An 18840-nucleotide genomic window follows, 5' to 3' on the forward strand; every position below is an offset into this window, starting at 1 on the left:
GCCACTGAATGACTGTTTGAGCTCAGGCGCCACAAACATAAACTTAACAGCTCCCAGTGTGCCGGCCCTTCTGGAGGATCACTCCTCACCTCCCAGGGCTTGTGAAGTGCAGGAGGAGAAGCCAGTTGCCAAGGAAGCAGGCTCTGGGGTGGAGGGGGTGGTGGTGGTGGGGAGCGGAGAAAACTCGCCTGTATATCCGATCTTACCATATTGCACGGTACCTGCCCTCATTAGCTAGGAGCAAAGCGTATAAAATCAATAGGTGTTTTTCTCTGAGCCTTCTACCCGTGCGGGAGCTCGGGGCAGGCTCTGGATCCTGCTCTGCTCAGCATTCCAGCCGAGAGATGCTGCTGCTTTTATATCACGCTGCAGCGTCGCGTGAATTTCCTCAAATTCCCTTGCAGCGGCTAAGGGCACCAAACCAGTGCTTTCTCTAGGCCGGGGAGGGAGGACGAGGGAGACAAGGAGAGCGCAGCCTTGCCGCGGCGGACCCGCGCCGGGCCGGCTCTCCCGGGATCGGCAGCCCCGGGGCAGCAGCTCCGGCCGCGGCTGCCGCTGCAGGAACCACCTGCAGCTCCGGCTCTTCGCTGGGCTGCGTGGAGCGGGGAAGAAAGGAGGGAAGGAAGCAAGGAAGGAAGGAAGGAAGGAAGGAGGGAGGTTGCAAAGCAGGATTTTTTTTTTTTTTCCTGGAGTGTCTCTTCTTCTTTGTTTTATTTTCTTCTGAAAGACAAAGCAGGGGTAAGGTGTGTTTGTGGGAAAGAGAGAAGACAGAAAATTTTCCAGAAATAAGTGACACGGACCAAAGCAGATCTCGACTTCTATCTCCGGGCAGACCTCGTGTGGCAGTGGGAAGGGGAAAATAGGGTGTTACTGTGGCTTTTCTTTAGGAGGGCTGTTCAGGTCGGTAGATCTCCAAGGCTAATCCAAACAAGCCGTTTGACTTGTGAGGTCCGGTGTCTAGACATAGCTGGTGACTCGGCGGCTCCTTATCTGGTTTTGGAATCAGCCAAAAGAGACTTTTTCTTAATGTCCACAGCAGCACTAGGATCTGCCGGGGCCGGGGAGCCACCGCACCTCCCAGACAGGACAACAAATACACCCACCACCTGGAGGCTTTACAGCCCACTTTGTTGTTCCCGAGCCGCCGTGCCGCGGCCCGGCCTCCCCCAGCCCCGGCCGCAGGGCTGCCCGGGCAAAGCCGCCCCCGCTGCTGGCCACTGCCGTGCCCCTGGCCCCGGCACCCGAGGGCCGCCTCTGCAGCAGGAAGCGACAGCGCACACCCAAGCCCCGCCGGGGTCAGAGCTGCTGCTTTCTCGACCCCCATCACAGCACCCCCTCCACTCCGTGCGTGTGTGTATGCGTGTGTCACCACAAAATTTTTGGGTTTTTTCCCCCCAGTTGACGTTTTGCAGAGAATGGGTAAAATTTTCCAAACTCAGTCTTGTCCATGAACCTTAAGGAATGATCAAAGCAAATTGATTAAACGAGAGGAAGTCAGTTTAGATAAAAGATCTTCTTCGGGACTAGAACACTGCCTTCTGTATCAGTCCTTCATGCTGGATTTGTGAATATCTCAAGCTGTAAAGCTTTCCTGAGGTGGTTAGAATCAATAAAAGCAATTAACTCAAAAGTAAGCAGCATTTGAAAGTGAAGAGAGAGGCATCTTTTGCTTGGATGTCACTCATTCCATTTAGTCATTTGGGGTTTTTTGAGATTTCAAACTCTCCTGGAGTGCTGAGTGGCTGGATAGTGGGTTTTCAGATTCCTGAACAGTGCATGAGCCCATCCACTGCCCTTGCTGTTTTTCTGCTGAAATGCAAGCCGATGTGCTGTGTAATTTCTCTTCAAACGCTGTGCTGCTTCTCAGTGTGGTTGAGTTCAGGGCCATGATATCCCATTTTGGGAGCTGATTGCTGTAACTATGATGCACTGATATGGTGTCTGCAGTGCATAATGTAATTGAGTCTGCTAATGTGGAATTACAAAATTTACCAGTGTGTAGAACTCTCTCTGTGCAGTTTAGGAGGGTTGTGAATAAGTGCTGTTTTCTAGATTTAGTAGTTGCAAATTTCCTCATGTACAGAGCAAATTATATTCCAAGGCTTTTGGAATAATTTTCCATCAAACACATTTAAACCATTTCAAATTCCCAATAACTCAGGGAATTCAGGATAAAGAGAGCAACATTTCTCATTTCTTAGAAAAGGAATCTTAACCATGATCCTGGTACTCCTCTTTTTTTTTTTCTCATGGGTAAAATTTTGTGTTTATTTTTAACTGTCACAAATACAAGGTGTTGTTTGAAAAGTGTTAAACTTAGCAGGTATATAGAGATAATACTGACGTGTCACAGTGAATGATAAAGTAAAATATGGTGGGAATTAACTTGAAAAGTTTATGAAGGTTTTAACTACAGCCCATAAATTAACCTTTTTTTACAAAGATATGATGATATGTAGAAGATCTTACAATATATATGACACTTAAAAATACTCTAAAATTTGGAGGCCAAACATTTTTCCCCCAACTTGTAGACACAATCTGAGGTCTCAGACCTTGAAGATCTTTCTGTAAGTAATCTGAAGTAATTAATATTAGAGAACTCTAGTGAATCAGAAGTTGCAGGAGCAAACTTTCCAGTTTACACAGGGCCTTCTGTGAAGGTAGTGAAAGATTTGCTGCTAATTTCTAGTGAGGCAGGAATGCAAAGCTTTGAAGGCTCAAGTCCAACTCGCATTGAATCTAGTGAAAAAACCTCCTAGATATGTGGGTAAAAAAATCAATGTATAAAATCTGTATAGAGATTGTGCAGAGTCGGTGTTTAAAAAATCATATAAAATCACTGTTGTGCTTTTGTAGGAAAAAGTAATTTTCTTTCTACCACTCTGATTCTTCTTCCATATTTTAATTTAAATGATACAATTTTCTACTATAAGACAAAAAACCCTATTAAGATATTAGTGTATTAGTAAAAGCATCTTGCTTGGTGTGGAAATCAGAAATAGGATAATAACTCTTCTGAATGTAGAGGATAGTGTAAAATAAAACAACCACTCCCTGTCTTGCTCATTCCTGCCTAAGGGAAATTTCGTATGTGCGAGTCCTGGGGTAGGAGACTACATACAAATTACCTATGTTATATTATAAGGGAGAGAACTGTTGGCAAAACCTAATGGAATTATCCCCACACCAGGTCTGAAGGTCTAATTGGCATGTATTTCACTTTTGTGATATGAAATAAGGAAGGTTTTGCAGGACTGACCTTACTGGTATGACTCAAGTTCAGGCTCATTCTGAGCTCGGCAGCTGCCCAATTTGCTGTTGCAGAATGATCCCAAACTTCTCACACAGCACAGTCAGTGGGATCTGAGGTGTTCTAAAGATGCAGGGATTCCTTTTGATAAAATGAGCACTTGAAAGGCCAGAGAACTTCAGTTACTCAAGTAACTTTATTCAGGGCAGGGCCTCTTCTCTCTGAAATCTGTGGGTAGTTCTGATAATTAAGTCAGGATGATCAAGATCGAGTACTTTGTGATCAGAAAGCTCAAGCTCTTGTATTAGCTTAAATAGATGTGTTATAGTCAAGCACTGAGTTAAGCACTGGGATCTTACTGGTTTACTAGGTAGTGTAAACTAGGAAAACAGCTTAACTCCCACTGCTCATGCAGGAGCAGTGTTTTGAAATCTCTGTTCACTGTTTTTCTTCTAATGAATACATTTTCAAGGCATCTTTACCTGTCATTCCAGTATGTACAGTTGTTTTATGCTCTGATCTTAATTTTTTTTTTCTGAGTAAAGCTCCAATGGACTTTTAGAGAGTCAAGTGTTCTCAATTCAGTTGAGCCCATCCCATTTCAAAGTCAGCAATACCTGCCAGTTATATAGTAGTAAAGTAAAGAGCATTTAGATTTTTGCAAGGGCTGCTGCATATCATATTTCTTCATGGTACCAATGCTATTATGAGGTTCTTCAAAGCAGGTCATTAAATTAGTCCTGGAAGTGAAATTTCAACATTTAGGATCTTGGTCCCACAGTGAATTGGTTCTCCAAAACTGATTACATTAGGCAAAGGTACTTGCAGTTTTAATTTAACTTACCAGATCATTGCCAAAAAAACAAACTCCTCCCTGCCCTCCACCCTCCCCCACCCCCGAAAAAAAAAAACAGAAAAAAAAAAAGGCAAAACCAAGCAACCTACCAAATAAGAAAAACAAACTAGAAGCCTAGAAGGTTATGAAAGATGTTACTTATTACTATTAAATCAAAATTATTCTTCATCAGTTTGACATTTTTTTTTTCCTGGTGAACCTTTTGCCTATTGAAATGCATTTATTTCTGAAATAATTGTGACATTTAAGCAGATATTTATTTGAGGATGCTTATGGCTGCTCCACAGATATGTAGTGCCTAATGCAATGGACTGTGCTCCTTAGACATGTCCTTAGAGTAATTCTGTAACCTTTGTAGCCCATAAAAGTAAATAGAACAACACAGTGGTGTTAATACAACTCTGCAATAATAACTGACTAATATAGACTGAAAGCCTTGTGTCTTATAAATGCTAAACTACGATAAAATAATTTTTTCAACACTGCACTTATTCCTGTTTCTATGGTGAAATTGTTGCCAACTTTCACAGGAGAATTTGGTCTCTTCATTCAGTAAGTGCTTCAAAGAAGAAATGGGAATTAAGAATGAAAAAGCATGACAAGTAGCGACATTGCAATTATCACTGCAAATTTTATATTGCAAGGACTGCGTGTGGATGGAAAACCCTCTAAAAACTGAAAGTCTTGTTCTGGAAGATCAAATGCATGTCTGTCTATTATAGTCACTAAAGCAGTATGTTCATTCACAAGAGTTTTATTTGCCTTTTAATTATTATTGTAGAGTAAGATAACTCTATACCTTATATTGTCTTATATTTTAGCAGATAGTTTTGATATGCTTTTTAATATAGTGCTGGACAAAAGGCAGTAATTAAAGCAGCTGTTGATCAAGCAGAGAATAAAAACTTAACTAGTTAATGATGAATTTAGTTTGGTGAGTTACCTGATCAAGTTTTAATAATTTCTGTTGTTGAGGTGGTGCTAATCTGAGTCGCCTTTTAGTCAATCTTTGTTTTATACATTTTTAAGTATTGTAAGATATTTGTAATTTGGCAATAAAAGTGAATAGAGCCAGAGAATGTATGAACTCTTGTGACTGTGGAGTCTAAAAGAAACAAATAATCAGTGATTCCAGTTAGGTTAGTGAAGCTGCCAGGTGCAGTAGATTGGTAAATACAATTTTAAGAAAAACTTGGAAGAGAAAAAGAAAGGTTGGAAGTGGTTTATGTCTGCCTGTGTCACTCCACAGAGTCTGTTACACCCTGACAATGATCTCTGGTACTGGAGCCCTTATTTCATGGCACAGTCTTGATATGCATGGGCTTGTGAAGGGTTTCACTGGTGTCAAGAGCCAGCAGAACTTATCCGGGAAAGGAGGTTTCCCTCCTCTCCAACAGAGGCTGAGCTGATTTTGGGGGGATGGTTAGACAGGTACTTTCTTCCTTGGAGGGATGCTGAAAAATGTGTGGCAGGATAGTTCCCAAAGTATGGAGATGACTTAAATTCACATCTGTGTGGGAAGAGGCACTGACCACAATGAGAACTGATTCCTCGATGATGCAAAGAGATCAGGTGTCCCCAATAAACTTCATCATGCCTTTGTGACAGTGGGAATAGAGCATTGCTAGGGAGGCCTGGGCTTGTGTTTCTGTCGCTGCTTTCTACCTTGTCACGAAAGCCCCTCCAGAGTGGATGCTGGGAATCCAAGTCAGGGAGCTTGAAACTTGTCTGTTCTCAGGAGTGTGGCTGCCTGCCTGCCCATGCCTTAATGCATTGCTGCTCTTTTTCCCACTGTGCTGCTTGGGTTGTGACCTGGAACTCTGCAGATGTGTGAGGGCCTGGCTCTGGCCGGCTCCTTGCCCTGAGTTCCCACACTCCTGGGGCCTTCCTCTGGCATGGCGTGCTCCCACTGCAGTGCTGCAGACTCATCTATGTGCAGGGCATCAGGATATTGTGGCTTGCTTGGGCAAAGCTCTGCCTGGGCCTTCTCCATCTCCTCAGTCAGCACAGGATCCATGTATGCGCTTCATGAGGCGATACAGGCCACTGTCCATAAAGCTAGGACTCACCACATGGCTCCCTCTTTGGATTAGTTCTGCTGGTAAAGGCCATGGGCCCCTGTGCTACTGGGAGTCATCCCTCTCCACTCAGAATTTACAGCCAAGGATCTTTCTTAAACGCTCACGCTAATTTTTTATTTTCTTTCTATATTTGATGTTTGTAAGGTATTATTTTTAACTTCAGGAGCTGCCTGGAGCAGTAGCTCCCCCTGCTCTAAAAGAGATCAGTGGTTTCAGCATTTATTTAGGATAACCATATTAGGAAACCAGGCAAACTTCATTTCAAACTCCCTCCATGCCTGATAAAGCCATGCATCCCTCCACCATCCCAGGCAGTCCTGTGTATGTGTGAAGATGCTGTGTGTCTGGTGGGGAGCTTCCATCTCACTCACTGAAGTTATTCAGCAGTGGAGGTGAGGAATCAAGAGCTTGAAGGTTGAAACTTCTGTCATGGAAAGTGTCTTTGAGCCCAGTTGGTTTGTCTCAATGATCTTGGTGGTGTTTTCCAAATGTAATGATTTTCTATTTCTATAATTTGGAGGATGACTCTTGCCTGAAGCATGTGGCTTGTCAGAAACAGACTAGGCATCCCTGCAGGCTGAGCTCTGGGTGTTTAAGAAATTCCAACATAGAAATCTGGGTCTTCTGTAGAGGTCATTCATCTCTGGGAAGGGTCATCAGCTAAACAAAGTTTTGAGGATCCCATTTTGGGCCCTAACTACTTAAACATCTCCACCCCTCTTTGAGTGGCCATCACTGTGGCGGGTGTCTGCAGTGTCAGAAAGGGTCCCAAGTCTACACAGGATCTGGACAACTTCCATCTTTCAGCAGCATCAGAGTGGTCTGCAGGGCTCTTGCCATGGAAAAGGGAGACTGTGAATATCTGCCTCGTTTAACTCAGTCATTGCTGTCAAGTGCCTTGCCAAGTGTGTGGGTGAGACTGAGAAATGACTGCAAGCTCCCTGGCCACAGCTTGGTTGGAATCAGGCTGAAGGAACTGCCACAGCTTGAAGGACACTTCCAGCAGGTAGAACAGAGCGTGTACCTGCCCTGCTCACTAGGGACTCTGCTGGCTGCTGAACTGGAAGCATTACTGTTATTTTGACAGCAGTTAGGTGATCCCATCTCAGCAGATGAAAGGCAGGTTCCCCAGAACACTTCCCCTTCATTTACTTCTAAGACTTTTGTTATCAGTGGATGAAGATGCTCTGGTGATCCATGCCCTGGCACATGTCCTTGCAATCATCTGTTATAGCAAATTTAGTCACTCTGTGCTACAACTCCGAGTGTCGTCTCTGTTCACTAAGCATTATACCTTTCTGGGAACATGAAACCAGTGTTCACAGAGCTCTGCTAGCCAATGCTTGGTTAGTACGTGGTCTCCAAGTGGAGCTTTAAAGCATAATTTTGACCTGTGTGCATGAGAACATGGGCATCCTGCACAACCTGTCCACACCTGAAACATGCAGTAGCTGGTTTCAAGCTGGAGCAGACACATTATGAAAATGGAAAAAAAATGCCTGCCAGTAAGTCCTTCCAAGTCTCTGCTTCTGAGTTCTTTGGTATTCTCTGCTATTGCCTGTTGCCAATGTAGCCAGAATACACTGATCTGCAGTACATGACCAAGGCTTCTTGGGAAGCGAGGAAGAGGAGATTATAGAGGAAGAGGTAATTATTTGAGAAATATGGGTAAGGTTTCGTGCCCATCTTCTAGTTAGAGGTTAGAGTTAGAATATTTAATTTTCAAAAATACTCTCTTAGCGTCTGTAATAGCTGTTATTACAGCTTTTCTCTTCAATCTGTAACTGTTGTGTTTCTTTCTTGGGTACTAGTAGATATAGTCTCCTCTTCCTGAGCTTCTCAGAAATTCTTTGTCATATTTGTATCAGGAATACCACAGCTTACTGAGACATTTCCAAACTCTTGCATTTGTTGTGCAACTGTTCAGTGCAGTTTGTGAGCGATTGAACAGTTCCTATGCAAGAACTTGACCTTACACAGAGCTCTAAGTACTGTAACCTCTTCAAATTAAATTTGGTAATCCTTGCTTTATTCAGTTCTACAGAGTCAGTCAAACACCAGCAGCTTTAGACAAGTAGACTTGTCTAAAAGCACATTCTAAGTATAATTTGGATAATAATTGCAATTTGTAATGCAACTGACTCCGTGAATATTAGGAGAAATCTCTTGGCAGTGAAAGGCTGAATCAGAGAGTGCAAAAGAATCTCACCGGGGTTTTTAATGGAAACTGTTGTTCCAACTGTTTAAAATGATCAGCTACAATGTTATGGAAAGTAGTGGTAGGGTGATGTGGTCAATATAAATATTTAGAAGCATGTGGAAAGATATGCTTTATTTTCACTATTATTCATGAAAAATAAAACAGTGAAACGAAGGACAAGGGTGAGAAGAGCAGAAGGGCAATGTTGTGGTTTCTTTTCTCAGAATAACGAGATTTTAATGTTTAGGAGTTCATTCTGATCATATTTTTCATCAGCATACAATAGATATGCTACAGAATAGTTCAGTGCCATCTAAACCAGAGTTTAAATGCAAGTGAGGAAATCGTAGCAGTTTTCCTTCTTCTCACATTTTGCCTCGATTAGGTGCACTGCTGTGTCCAGATTCACAACACAGCACAAACTCAGGGAGGTGGGACACAGAGACCTGCAAGGGCAGCTTCTTTCTTTTGTACCACACCCACAGCACAAAGAAGCTGGGGCATAGTTTGAAGAGCTGATCCAGGATGTTTAAAAATACTACATATCTAATGACTAAGCTAACCCTCCTCAAAGACATTTTGAAAGAATCTATCCTGTGCTTAATCACTAAAATGGTCTTTCTGCTTGCCCCTAGCAAGATTCATGATTATAAAGAAAAGTTAGGGATTTTCCCACAGGAAGGCTGTCTGTCTGAGGTTTGGAGATTCTGCTTGGTAAAGCATTGTACAGCAGAAGATCAGAGTATAAGGCTTTGTATACTTTTCTAAGGATCAAGTGAAACCCACCCAAGCTGCAAGGCTGTTGTGGACTTAAGTGTGCTTTTCCTGCTTTTTGATATTAAATAAATCTCTAACTGTTTCTTCTTTCTGCTAGCTTGTGTGTCCCATTTAAAGACAATGTTTGCTTTGTAAAAAATACTTGCAGTGCTTCTATCATATGCCAGTGTTATCACACTATTAATTCTTTGCCATGATACGCTAGACTGCAAGTTTACTCAAATGTGCAGACAAACATTATGTATTTTAAATGTAACTACGGAATCAAATATATTCTAGTTATTTTTTATGTCTCGGGATATAGAGACAGGTGATGACTTACTGCTCTCACTTTCATACTGCTTAACTTCACTGGTATGAATACAATGTTGTGGGTATTAGCCAGAATTTGACCCTGAAGTATCCCATAGCTATTTGATGCAGTAATTTTTATAAGAATGTATAATGTAAAACAAATATCCATGGAGACTTTAATTTCATTAAGTAATCCAGAGTGCTGTTTTCCTCAAAAGCAGCATTTGTCTGCCTCTGTCTGCAGCAGACAGAAATGATGCTTAAGCTCCATATGGCAGCAACAGCAGCAGCAGCAGAAGAAGAATACATCTTCTGGTGAGTCCCAGAACAGGTAAGGAGAGAGTAAGAAGGTCACTGAAAGGGAGCAGCCTCACACTGACACGGCCAGTTGCTGTTACACCTCATGCATCCTCAGCAAGCTGCTGCCATCTGCGTGGGCACCGAGGCCTGACATGAGCCACTGCTCTTTACAAGAGCAACAGAGGACTGATTGGCCACCATTGGTTGACGAGTTATAAACATGATCTTACACAACTCCTCACTGGAAGTAGGGCCTACTGGATGTTTCTGAGGGAGAGATAACAGGGCACAAGCCTGTGCTGTACCAAATATCTTGCAAAACTGAAAATAGCATTTTTTTTCTCCTTGGAAAGACCTGTAAAGGGAGAGTACATTTGCGTTCTTAGCAGATGCGCAGGTTTTATGCCTATATTTCTGTATCCTGAGTTTTTAGTAAAGAAACACACTTTACTTAATAGTCCTTTTACTTCAAAGTAAAACTACAGTATTGTGTGTAAAATAAATAGCAAATTATGAAAGATTTGTGGTAAAAACCCAACACATTTTTAGAGAAAAACTAAATTTACCTCAATAAAGACAATAGACCCTAAAATATTCTCATAGAAAAAAGTGAAAGCTCTTCCATCATAAAATAATTGGCCCAAATAATCCTAGAATCATGGAATGCTTTAGTTTGGAAGGGTCCTTAGGTATCATTTGATTTCAGCCTTCTTGCCAGAGACAGGCACTTCTCGTTCAATTCGCCATCCAACCTGGCCTTCAATATAGTGAGGGATGAGGCATCCACAATTTTTCTGAGTAACCTCTTCCAGTGCCTCACCAACCTTGCAGTAAAGAATTTCTTCCAAATATCTAATCTAAGTTTTTCTTCTTTCACTTTGAAGCCTTTCTTCTTTGCTATATTACTACAGCCCCTGACAAGGAGTCCCTCTCCAGCTTCCCTGTAGGCCCTCTTCAGATACTGGCAGGTATCTATGAGGTCTCCTCACAACCTTCTCTTCTGCAGGCTGAACAGCTTCAAATTTCTCAGCCTATCTTCATAGGGTTGATATGTTATTGCCCTTATCAAGGACACTGGCTCCTTATCACCCCTTCTTTCTTGGCCCTCTGCTTGAACTTGCTCCAGCAGTTCCATGTCTTATGCTGGGGACACAGAGTTGGACACAGTGCTCCTGGTGGGGTTTCACAGGAGAATGGAGGAGCAGAATTCCCTCCCTTGACCTGCTGACCGCACTCCTTTGGATGCAGCCCAGGATTCCCGTGGCTTTCTGGGCTGGGAACACTCACTGCTGGCTCATGGCGAGTTTTTCATCAGCCACCACCCCCAAGTCCCTCCCCTCAGGGCTGCTCTCAATCACTTCTCTGCCCAGCCTGTGGGTGTGCCTGGGATTGCCCCAGGCAGGTGCAGGACCTTGCCCTTGGCCTTGCTGAGCTCCCTGAGGTTTGCAGGGTCCCACCTCTCAAGCCTGTCCAGGTCCCTGTGGATGCCATCCCTGCCCTCCCCTGTGTGGACAGCCCCACCCAGCTCAGTGTCAGCAGCAAACTTGCTGAGACTGCCCTGGATCCCACTGTCCGCATCCCTGACAAAGGTGTGGGACAGTATCGGCCCCAGGACCTATCCCTTTTTAAGAATGGGGTTATATTTCCTTTTTTCAAGTCATTGGAAACTTCACCTGACTGCCACACTTTTTCAAAAATGGCAATGTCTTGGCAATGTCAAGACCTGTGGATGAATCTCATTGGACTTGGGCGCATTTAGTCTCCTTAGATGGTATTGAACCTAGTCCTCTCCTACAGTGCCTGAGGGTCTTCCAGTGCCTGCATTTGTTTTTCTCAGATTGAGTAATGTGGCTGAAGCACTTGCCATTGAATACTGAGGCACAGAAGTCATTGAGAACCTCAGCTGTCTACTTTTGCAGAACAGCTCTGTCTCGTTTCCTTCCAGCATGGGCCCACGTTATCCCTAGTCCTTCTTTTGTTTGCAAGATACCTAAGAGGCTCTTCCTGTGGTCTTACCTGGCCAGACTCAATTCTATCGGGACCTTTGCTTTCCTAACCTTCTTCCTAGCTTCCCATACAATTTTCCTTTGCTCCTCCCAGGCCACCTATTGTGTTTCCACCTTCTGTAAGTTCCCTTTTTTTTTCCTCTGTGTTTGCTCAACAGCTCCGTATCCATCCATGGGGGCCTCCTGGCATTTTTGCCTGATCTCCTCCTTGTCAGGATGCATTGTTTTTGAATTTGGAAGGGGTCCCTAAAGATTAGACAACATTCTTGGGTCCCTTGGCTCTCCAGGGCTCTGTCCTCTGGACTTCAACTGATTAGGTCCTTCAAGAGACCAAAGTCCACTCTGCTGAAGTCCAGGGCATTTAGCTTGCTGTGTGATCTCTTCACTGCCATGAGGATCTGGAACTTTACCATGTGGTCATTGCAGCCTAGGCTCTGTTGGGGCATCATCTTCCCCACCAGCTCCTTCCTGCTGCTGAGCACAAGATCCAGAATCACACCTCTCCTTGTTGGATCCTCTATCACATCTGTGGCGAAGCTGTCATCAACACACTCCAGGAACCTCCTAGATTTGCTTGTGCCCTTCTGGGCTGTTCCTCCAAGAGATACTGGGGTAGTTGAGGACCCCAATGAAGACCAGGGGTTTGGGAGTGTGAGACTGCTCCTATCTGCCTTTAGAGGGCTTTGTCCACACCATCCTCCTGATCGGAGGATTGTAGCAGGACACCCACTATGACATCCTCTGTCCCCATACTCCCTTTAATCTTGACGTACAAGCTTCTGGTTGACTCCTCACCCACTGCAGGCAGAGTTCCACATTCTCCCAGCCAGTCATTGACATAGAGGGTTATGCCTCCTCCTCGTCTCCCTAACGTGTCTTTCCTAAAAAGCCTTCCATGATAATACTGTAGTTATAGGAGCCATCCCACCATGCTTCTGTGATGCCAGTGGTATCAAATCCACACCACACAGGCACGTGCAAGTGTCTGATTCTTCTTGTTCCCTATAGTATGAGGGTTTTTTTACAGGCATCTGAACAATCTCATAATGCTGACTCACTGCTGAATCAGTTGAAATACCTGCTCCTGATGTCCATTAGAAGTGATGGCATCTGACTGGTAGGATTGGAATGGATAGGTGCCCCCCCTCCCCACAATAAATCTAGTTTACAGCCCCCTTCATCAGCTTGGAAATTTCCTGACAAAAGATGCTTTTCCCTTTCTTCATCATGTAGACACCATGGGCCCCTGGTAGACCAGGCTTCCTAAAACATGTCCCATGATCTAAGTAACCAAAACCCTGACAATAGCACCACCCCTCCAACCATTTCTTAATGTGCCAGGTTTGTCTAGCCATATTGGATAAATCAAAGACAAAGAATAAAATATCTATTTATCACTTGAGCTACCCCAATTTATCAGGCAGCAGATTTAAAAGCAAGTAGTATTTTTTCAGGCAATATATCATTATTAGCACTGAGGTGCTGACTGTCACAAGTTTTAATGGGTACTGAGGGGTAAATAGGTTGCCCAAGGAATAAAATCAGTGTCGGCCTCTAGAAGGCTCTATCAGGGAAGGGTCAATGTGTATGCATCTTGTTTTCTTATGCTTTTGCTAGAGACAGGATAAAAATATCTTGTCAGATGTGATGCTGTAGTTTTTGATCAGGACTCAGTCCTGTCTCATTGAACACTATAGAATTTCATTTTACTGACTTAATTCTTAGGGTGATTGAGTCCTTGCAATTTCTAGTCTTTGTTCTCCTCATTAAAATAAAGTTTTGACTCACTTGTTCAGATGCGAAGGTACTTGACATCCCCCACTTTCTCTCACCAGAGAAAGGTGAAAGAAAAAAAGGTGAAAGAAAAAGGTTCTTGACACCTCCTTGAAGTTCTTCTTGAAAGACTATCTCCCTTTATTCCACCCATATAATAACAGTTTGTTTGTTCCCAATAAACTATACAAATGTTAAAAGATATTAAACATTCTATTTGAAACTAAATTTAATATTTCTCTGTAGTAAAATGTCTGAATCTTTTCAACTGGTTGATAATGTTGTAACATTTTAAACAACCATCTTAATAATTATTTGAATATTTTAAAGATGGATTTACCTATATTTATATCACATGAATGAATAATCATTCTCATCTATCCGTGAAGTTGCAGTTTGAATTCTCCATGCCAAAAAGGCATTTAAAATTTGCTATAACCTCTCCTTTTGCTAACTCTGAACAACTTTGCTGCCTTTATTTCTAATGTTTGAGAAAAGCTATAGATAAAATTATTATGTTAACTTCTCAGTTTGATTTTCATTTCAATTCAAAAGGAAACAGATTTTCTAGAAATGCTTATTGTATGGTCAGTTACTTTTATTTCATGTCACATCATATATTAACAGTTTCATGCAGCTCTTTCAGACTACAAAGCCTCGTCAACCTTGTATGTATTTTTCAAGTCCTACATTGTATATAATTTATTAATGACTCTGCTCTTTGTATGCACAGACTGTACCCTCAGTGAAGGTCATTCCTAAGGAAACCGTATTTCAAAAACCTTGATAAGGGCAACGCCTCCTTCTTATCATTCAGGATTTTGTCCAAATATATTAACTTAGGCATGAACTGAATTGACATAACCTGATATGATTCTGAAAATAGAAAAGTTGGGACAGGTTTTGTCACCAAAAAAACAAAACAAAACAAAACAAAAACTCTATTGCTCCAAGACAAGTAAATGATAAATTATTGGATTAAAAATAATTTCAAAAAGAGTGAAGCCTAAGATGTGGGATCTAATCTCTTGACCATCATGACATCTCTTGTGCTACTCCCAGCCTGGAATTTTGCTGTGCTAACTACAAGAATATGTTCTCATGCGCTGCAGCAATAAAACATTAGCACAAATGACAATTTTAAATGAAAACTGCATTTACACGCCTATTCCCACTGGAGAAAAAAAGAAAACCTATGTAATTATAACATTTAAAACTCAACTAGTAAAATATTTACAAGAAGCCACTATTACTATAAATCACACATTCACTTTACAGATATGCTAAGAACATTGTGGTTCTTAGTGGTATTGATGTGAGCTTTTGTTTTTTCTACCAATCTCAGCCTTTTGAATCTACAGCTTTTTAGTAGCCAACATAATGGCATTTTCTCCTCATTCTGGTGTGCTCCTGATAGAGGGGGGATGTGGTGTCCATGTACATAAGAAATCTAGGCAGAAGTGCAGTATCAACGCACATGTGCTGATGTTGTGAAAATAAGAGGGCAACTGACCCAGAAGCAGGGACAGAATTCCTTAGGTCTCCCATTTCTATATTAGCTTTTGACCAAAATTTGTCTATGTACCCTGTTCAGTGCTTGCATTATTCTCTCCATGACTTTGTAGTCACTGGTCAGCCTCCTGAAAGAAACACTTCTTTTGTAGTAACACCAAAGCTGTAAAGAAAAGGGGTATGGCATACTCAACACTCTTAAAGTACATTTACCAAATAAAATAAAATGTCTCTATACAGACAATTTCCTCTAGTCCCAAGTCATGTTATGTCTCAATATGATTTTTAAAGCTATTCCTTCTTGTCTCAAAAAAACCCCATCATCCTCTTTTTGGTCTTTTGGGTTTTGGCATACCTGCAATTATTTTGTAGTTATCTGGAGAAAATGTAAAATATTCAAAACTAACAGTGTAGAGACTGTCTTTTAAATATTACTGAATTAATATCACAAAACAATTACTCCAGTGAAATTATTTCCTTTGCTCTTCTTCTGCTTTAGTAAAACTTCTAAGTCAATATGACCACAGAACACATGTGCCACTGATATAACGTAACTAAATATCAGAGACTTTCTATCTTTGAATTCAATTATAATACAAAAATAAAACTGCAGACTAATATCTGTTCCTTCTCTTGGAGTTGCAGATACCAATAGGAGCCATCTAAGAACACATTGAAGAATGGGACTGCTCCCCATCTGACTCAAAGATACAGAATAAACAGGTGGTAGAAATGCTATCTCCATAAATTCTTTTATTTCTTCTTCATTGCTCAATATTTTATTTTTCAAGTCCTCCCATAATCAAAATCTTTCATGAACCTGGAGTTTGTGATTTTTCCTGTCCTCTGCTGAGAAGAAAATTATTCTCAAATCATTATTTGAGAGAAATTGCACATTTCTTAGAAAATATAGAGAAAAATGCCATGATAAGGCATGATTTAAATTAGTTTCAAAGAAAAATATGGAAAGAATTTTTGTGTAGAATACACAAAATATGCTGTATTTTTGTTTAAATCTATGAAGGTGTACATGATTCTTAGAATGCCGCTGAGATTCTTTTATTCAGTGTTTTCCAAAAAAAATGAGTACATCTTTGTGTCTACTTATGGTAAAATAACACTAGCTCCACCCATTCACAATCAAGCCTCAAATGAATAAAACAGTGGGAAGAGTAATTATATCACAGGAGCCACACTTTATTAATCAGTAATATTTATGACTCTAAGTCAGTGCTGCAAATTTTTATTCACCCACTTGCCCTGTGAAGGTTTGGGGTTTTTTTTGACAACGTTATAAAACACCAGTAGATTTTTTTATTAGCTTTAATCACAATGGTAAAGGGCAGTCAGGTATAGTAAATTTTAGTGACAGCTGTGTGAAGCGGGTTTAAGATGAGTACTATTCAAGCATTATTTGCAAAACAATTTTCTCAATTATTTTTCTCTGCATTATAATAAATACATTATTTGTGCATGTATTTTCTGGTTCTCCTAGAGATGATTGACTTATATTCTGCTTAACTACTTGTGCTATTTTTCTTATCAAGTAGACTGATTATTCAGTATTAATTTTCTGTTGTTACTTAAAATGGAAATCAGAATTTGAATCTATGACATGCTACAGAGGTGTGGGTAAAAGGATGTAGTGCTTTCTTCATATGATACCAGGGAAGTGGTTTTAGGCGGCGTCAGTAAACGTTAGTGAAATTCAGGAGCATCTGACCAGTTGTGTCACAATCTGAAAGGGAGACAGGTTAGTCTTTCTGGCTTTCCTGAAGCAGCTGCATGGCTGCTCTCATGTTCTGACAAATACAGTGAAGAGGCAATCTTTTGGTTTTTTTTCAGATAAAGAATCTATCCTTCATTTAATTATATAAGTTGGGCTGTATTGGGCAGGTCCCAGCTCAGATCCTCTGACAAGATACTTCAGGATAAACCTAGGGGTCTTGTCATGCCCCAGCATCCCAGTTTTAATTGACTTGCCTTGACTCCTCTCCTGGATGATTTTGAGAAGATATGCAAGGTTCGGGCGGCAAAAACGTAGAGAGAGACATAGCTTGTCGCTGGAGACTCATGAAAATTATAGAACCACAGCATTACTAGAGGCAGCTCTTTTCTGACTTTCAACTTTTTAAGAATATGATCCAAATATGAGTTTGAGCATAATATTTTTTAAATGTTTCACTGATGTGTATTTCTGTTCCTAATTTTGAATTCTGTTCTTTCTTTTCTGATTTTCAGTGCTAGGCTGGGGAGATAGAGGCAGTCAGTTCTCAAACAGTGGTAGTGAAATCACTTGATTAAATAACTACAGAAATGTTTCTCAGGGAAATAAAATATGCAATGGGAATAATTTCTGTAGTGAACAAAAGCTTTAATACAGCTAATGTGGGTTACCCGGATTTAAATTTTTGATTTAGGAAAAAACCCCTACTGCCAGATGGGTTCTCCTTTCCCTTCCCCTTTCTTTCGCCCGTGGCCTGTGGTACGACCACGAGTGAGGTCTCAGTGTGCTCTCTCTCTGGTGGCTGTGCTCTCTCAGTGGCTCTCTCTCCTGCAGGCACAGTCCAAGCCCTGTGATTCACCCTCTTGGCTGGCAGGCAGCTCACTGCCCCTGGCGCGATCCCTTCTGTCAGCGCTGTTCGTATGGTTACGTAACACGAGCAATACAGCAAGAGTCTCTGATGTGATGGTCTCTTTTACATCAGATGAGCTGATCTTAGACAGACAGGTTGGACAGCAGAGCTCCAGTCAGCAATTTGCTTTTCTACTGATATTTCTCTCTTCTCTTCAATGTGCCTGCACCTCAGCCACTTATGACACAATTTTTTAGCACTCTGGCAAATTGCTGGTCTGGATTAAGGTTGTTGAATTTACATTCTTCCACAGACACTGATGAAATTTAAGTTTGTCCAGTATGTTTCAAAGTTTGTCCAGTATGTTTCAAATGAGGGATCCATATTGTGAGTCATGTTAAAATTGCTTTTACTTACATAAATCTTTCAAACCCAGAACCTTCATTCTGTTCTATTGCACTTGCTGACTTACATGGAATCAGAAATGCACAGAGAAGTGAAAAAATCCTCTAAGACAGAAAAAGTGAGACATTGACTTTTAAAATTGCAAGAATTTAGAAAAGAGGGATATAAAGTAGCTGTAAAGCAGCTCTAATCACAGCCTGACACTACAGGTGATGTATTGCTGGAGGCTAGACAGATGCTTCAACAAGCAGAAAAATTGTAAGGTCTTTGAGAAGAGAATCTCACCTTCCAGAATCTCACCTTCATTTTTCAGTATCTGTTACTCTGGTTTCACTGTACTTTATAGCAGTTGGAAGCTGCTGAAGAGGAATTTAGTATGGAAGGATGTTTTACATTCGAGTGCAGTAGATCATGATCCTATTTAAAGCTCCATTGCTTGCCAGCCACAATACAGTGACTGTTTGAAAGTTAAATGCTCATGGTTAGCCTACACTTGGATTTTTCACATCTGCTCCATGTCACAAAGGCATTCTACCTCTGGTTACACCTGAGTATCCCCATTGAAATCACTGTGACAGTCACATGTGTGTAATTGAGAGTAGAATTTGGCCCCCTGTGTTGAAGTTGCTCCTTTGAAAGCTGTTCCACCTCCTTTGGCTTAATCCTGCCCCATTAGGGGAATGTAATCCCACTCTTGTATAAGTGTAATGTGACTCAAGTTTCAGCCTGATAACTGGAGGGGGGAACCCAGAGGCAGCGTAGCTTAAATTGAAAGCCTCATTATATGTTTCTCCTGTGGAAATTACA

This window comes from Melospiza melodia, chromosome Z (assembly GCF_035770615.1).
Source record: "Melospiza melodia melodia isolate bMelMel2 chromosome Z, bMelMel2.pri, whole genome shotgun sequence".
In the NCBI taxonomy this organism is placed as follows: domain Eukaryota; kingdom Metazoa; phylum Chordata; class Aves; order Passeriformes; family Passerellidae; genus Melospiza; species Melospiza melodia.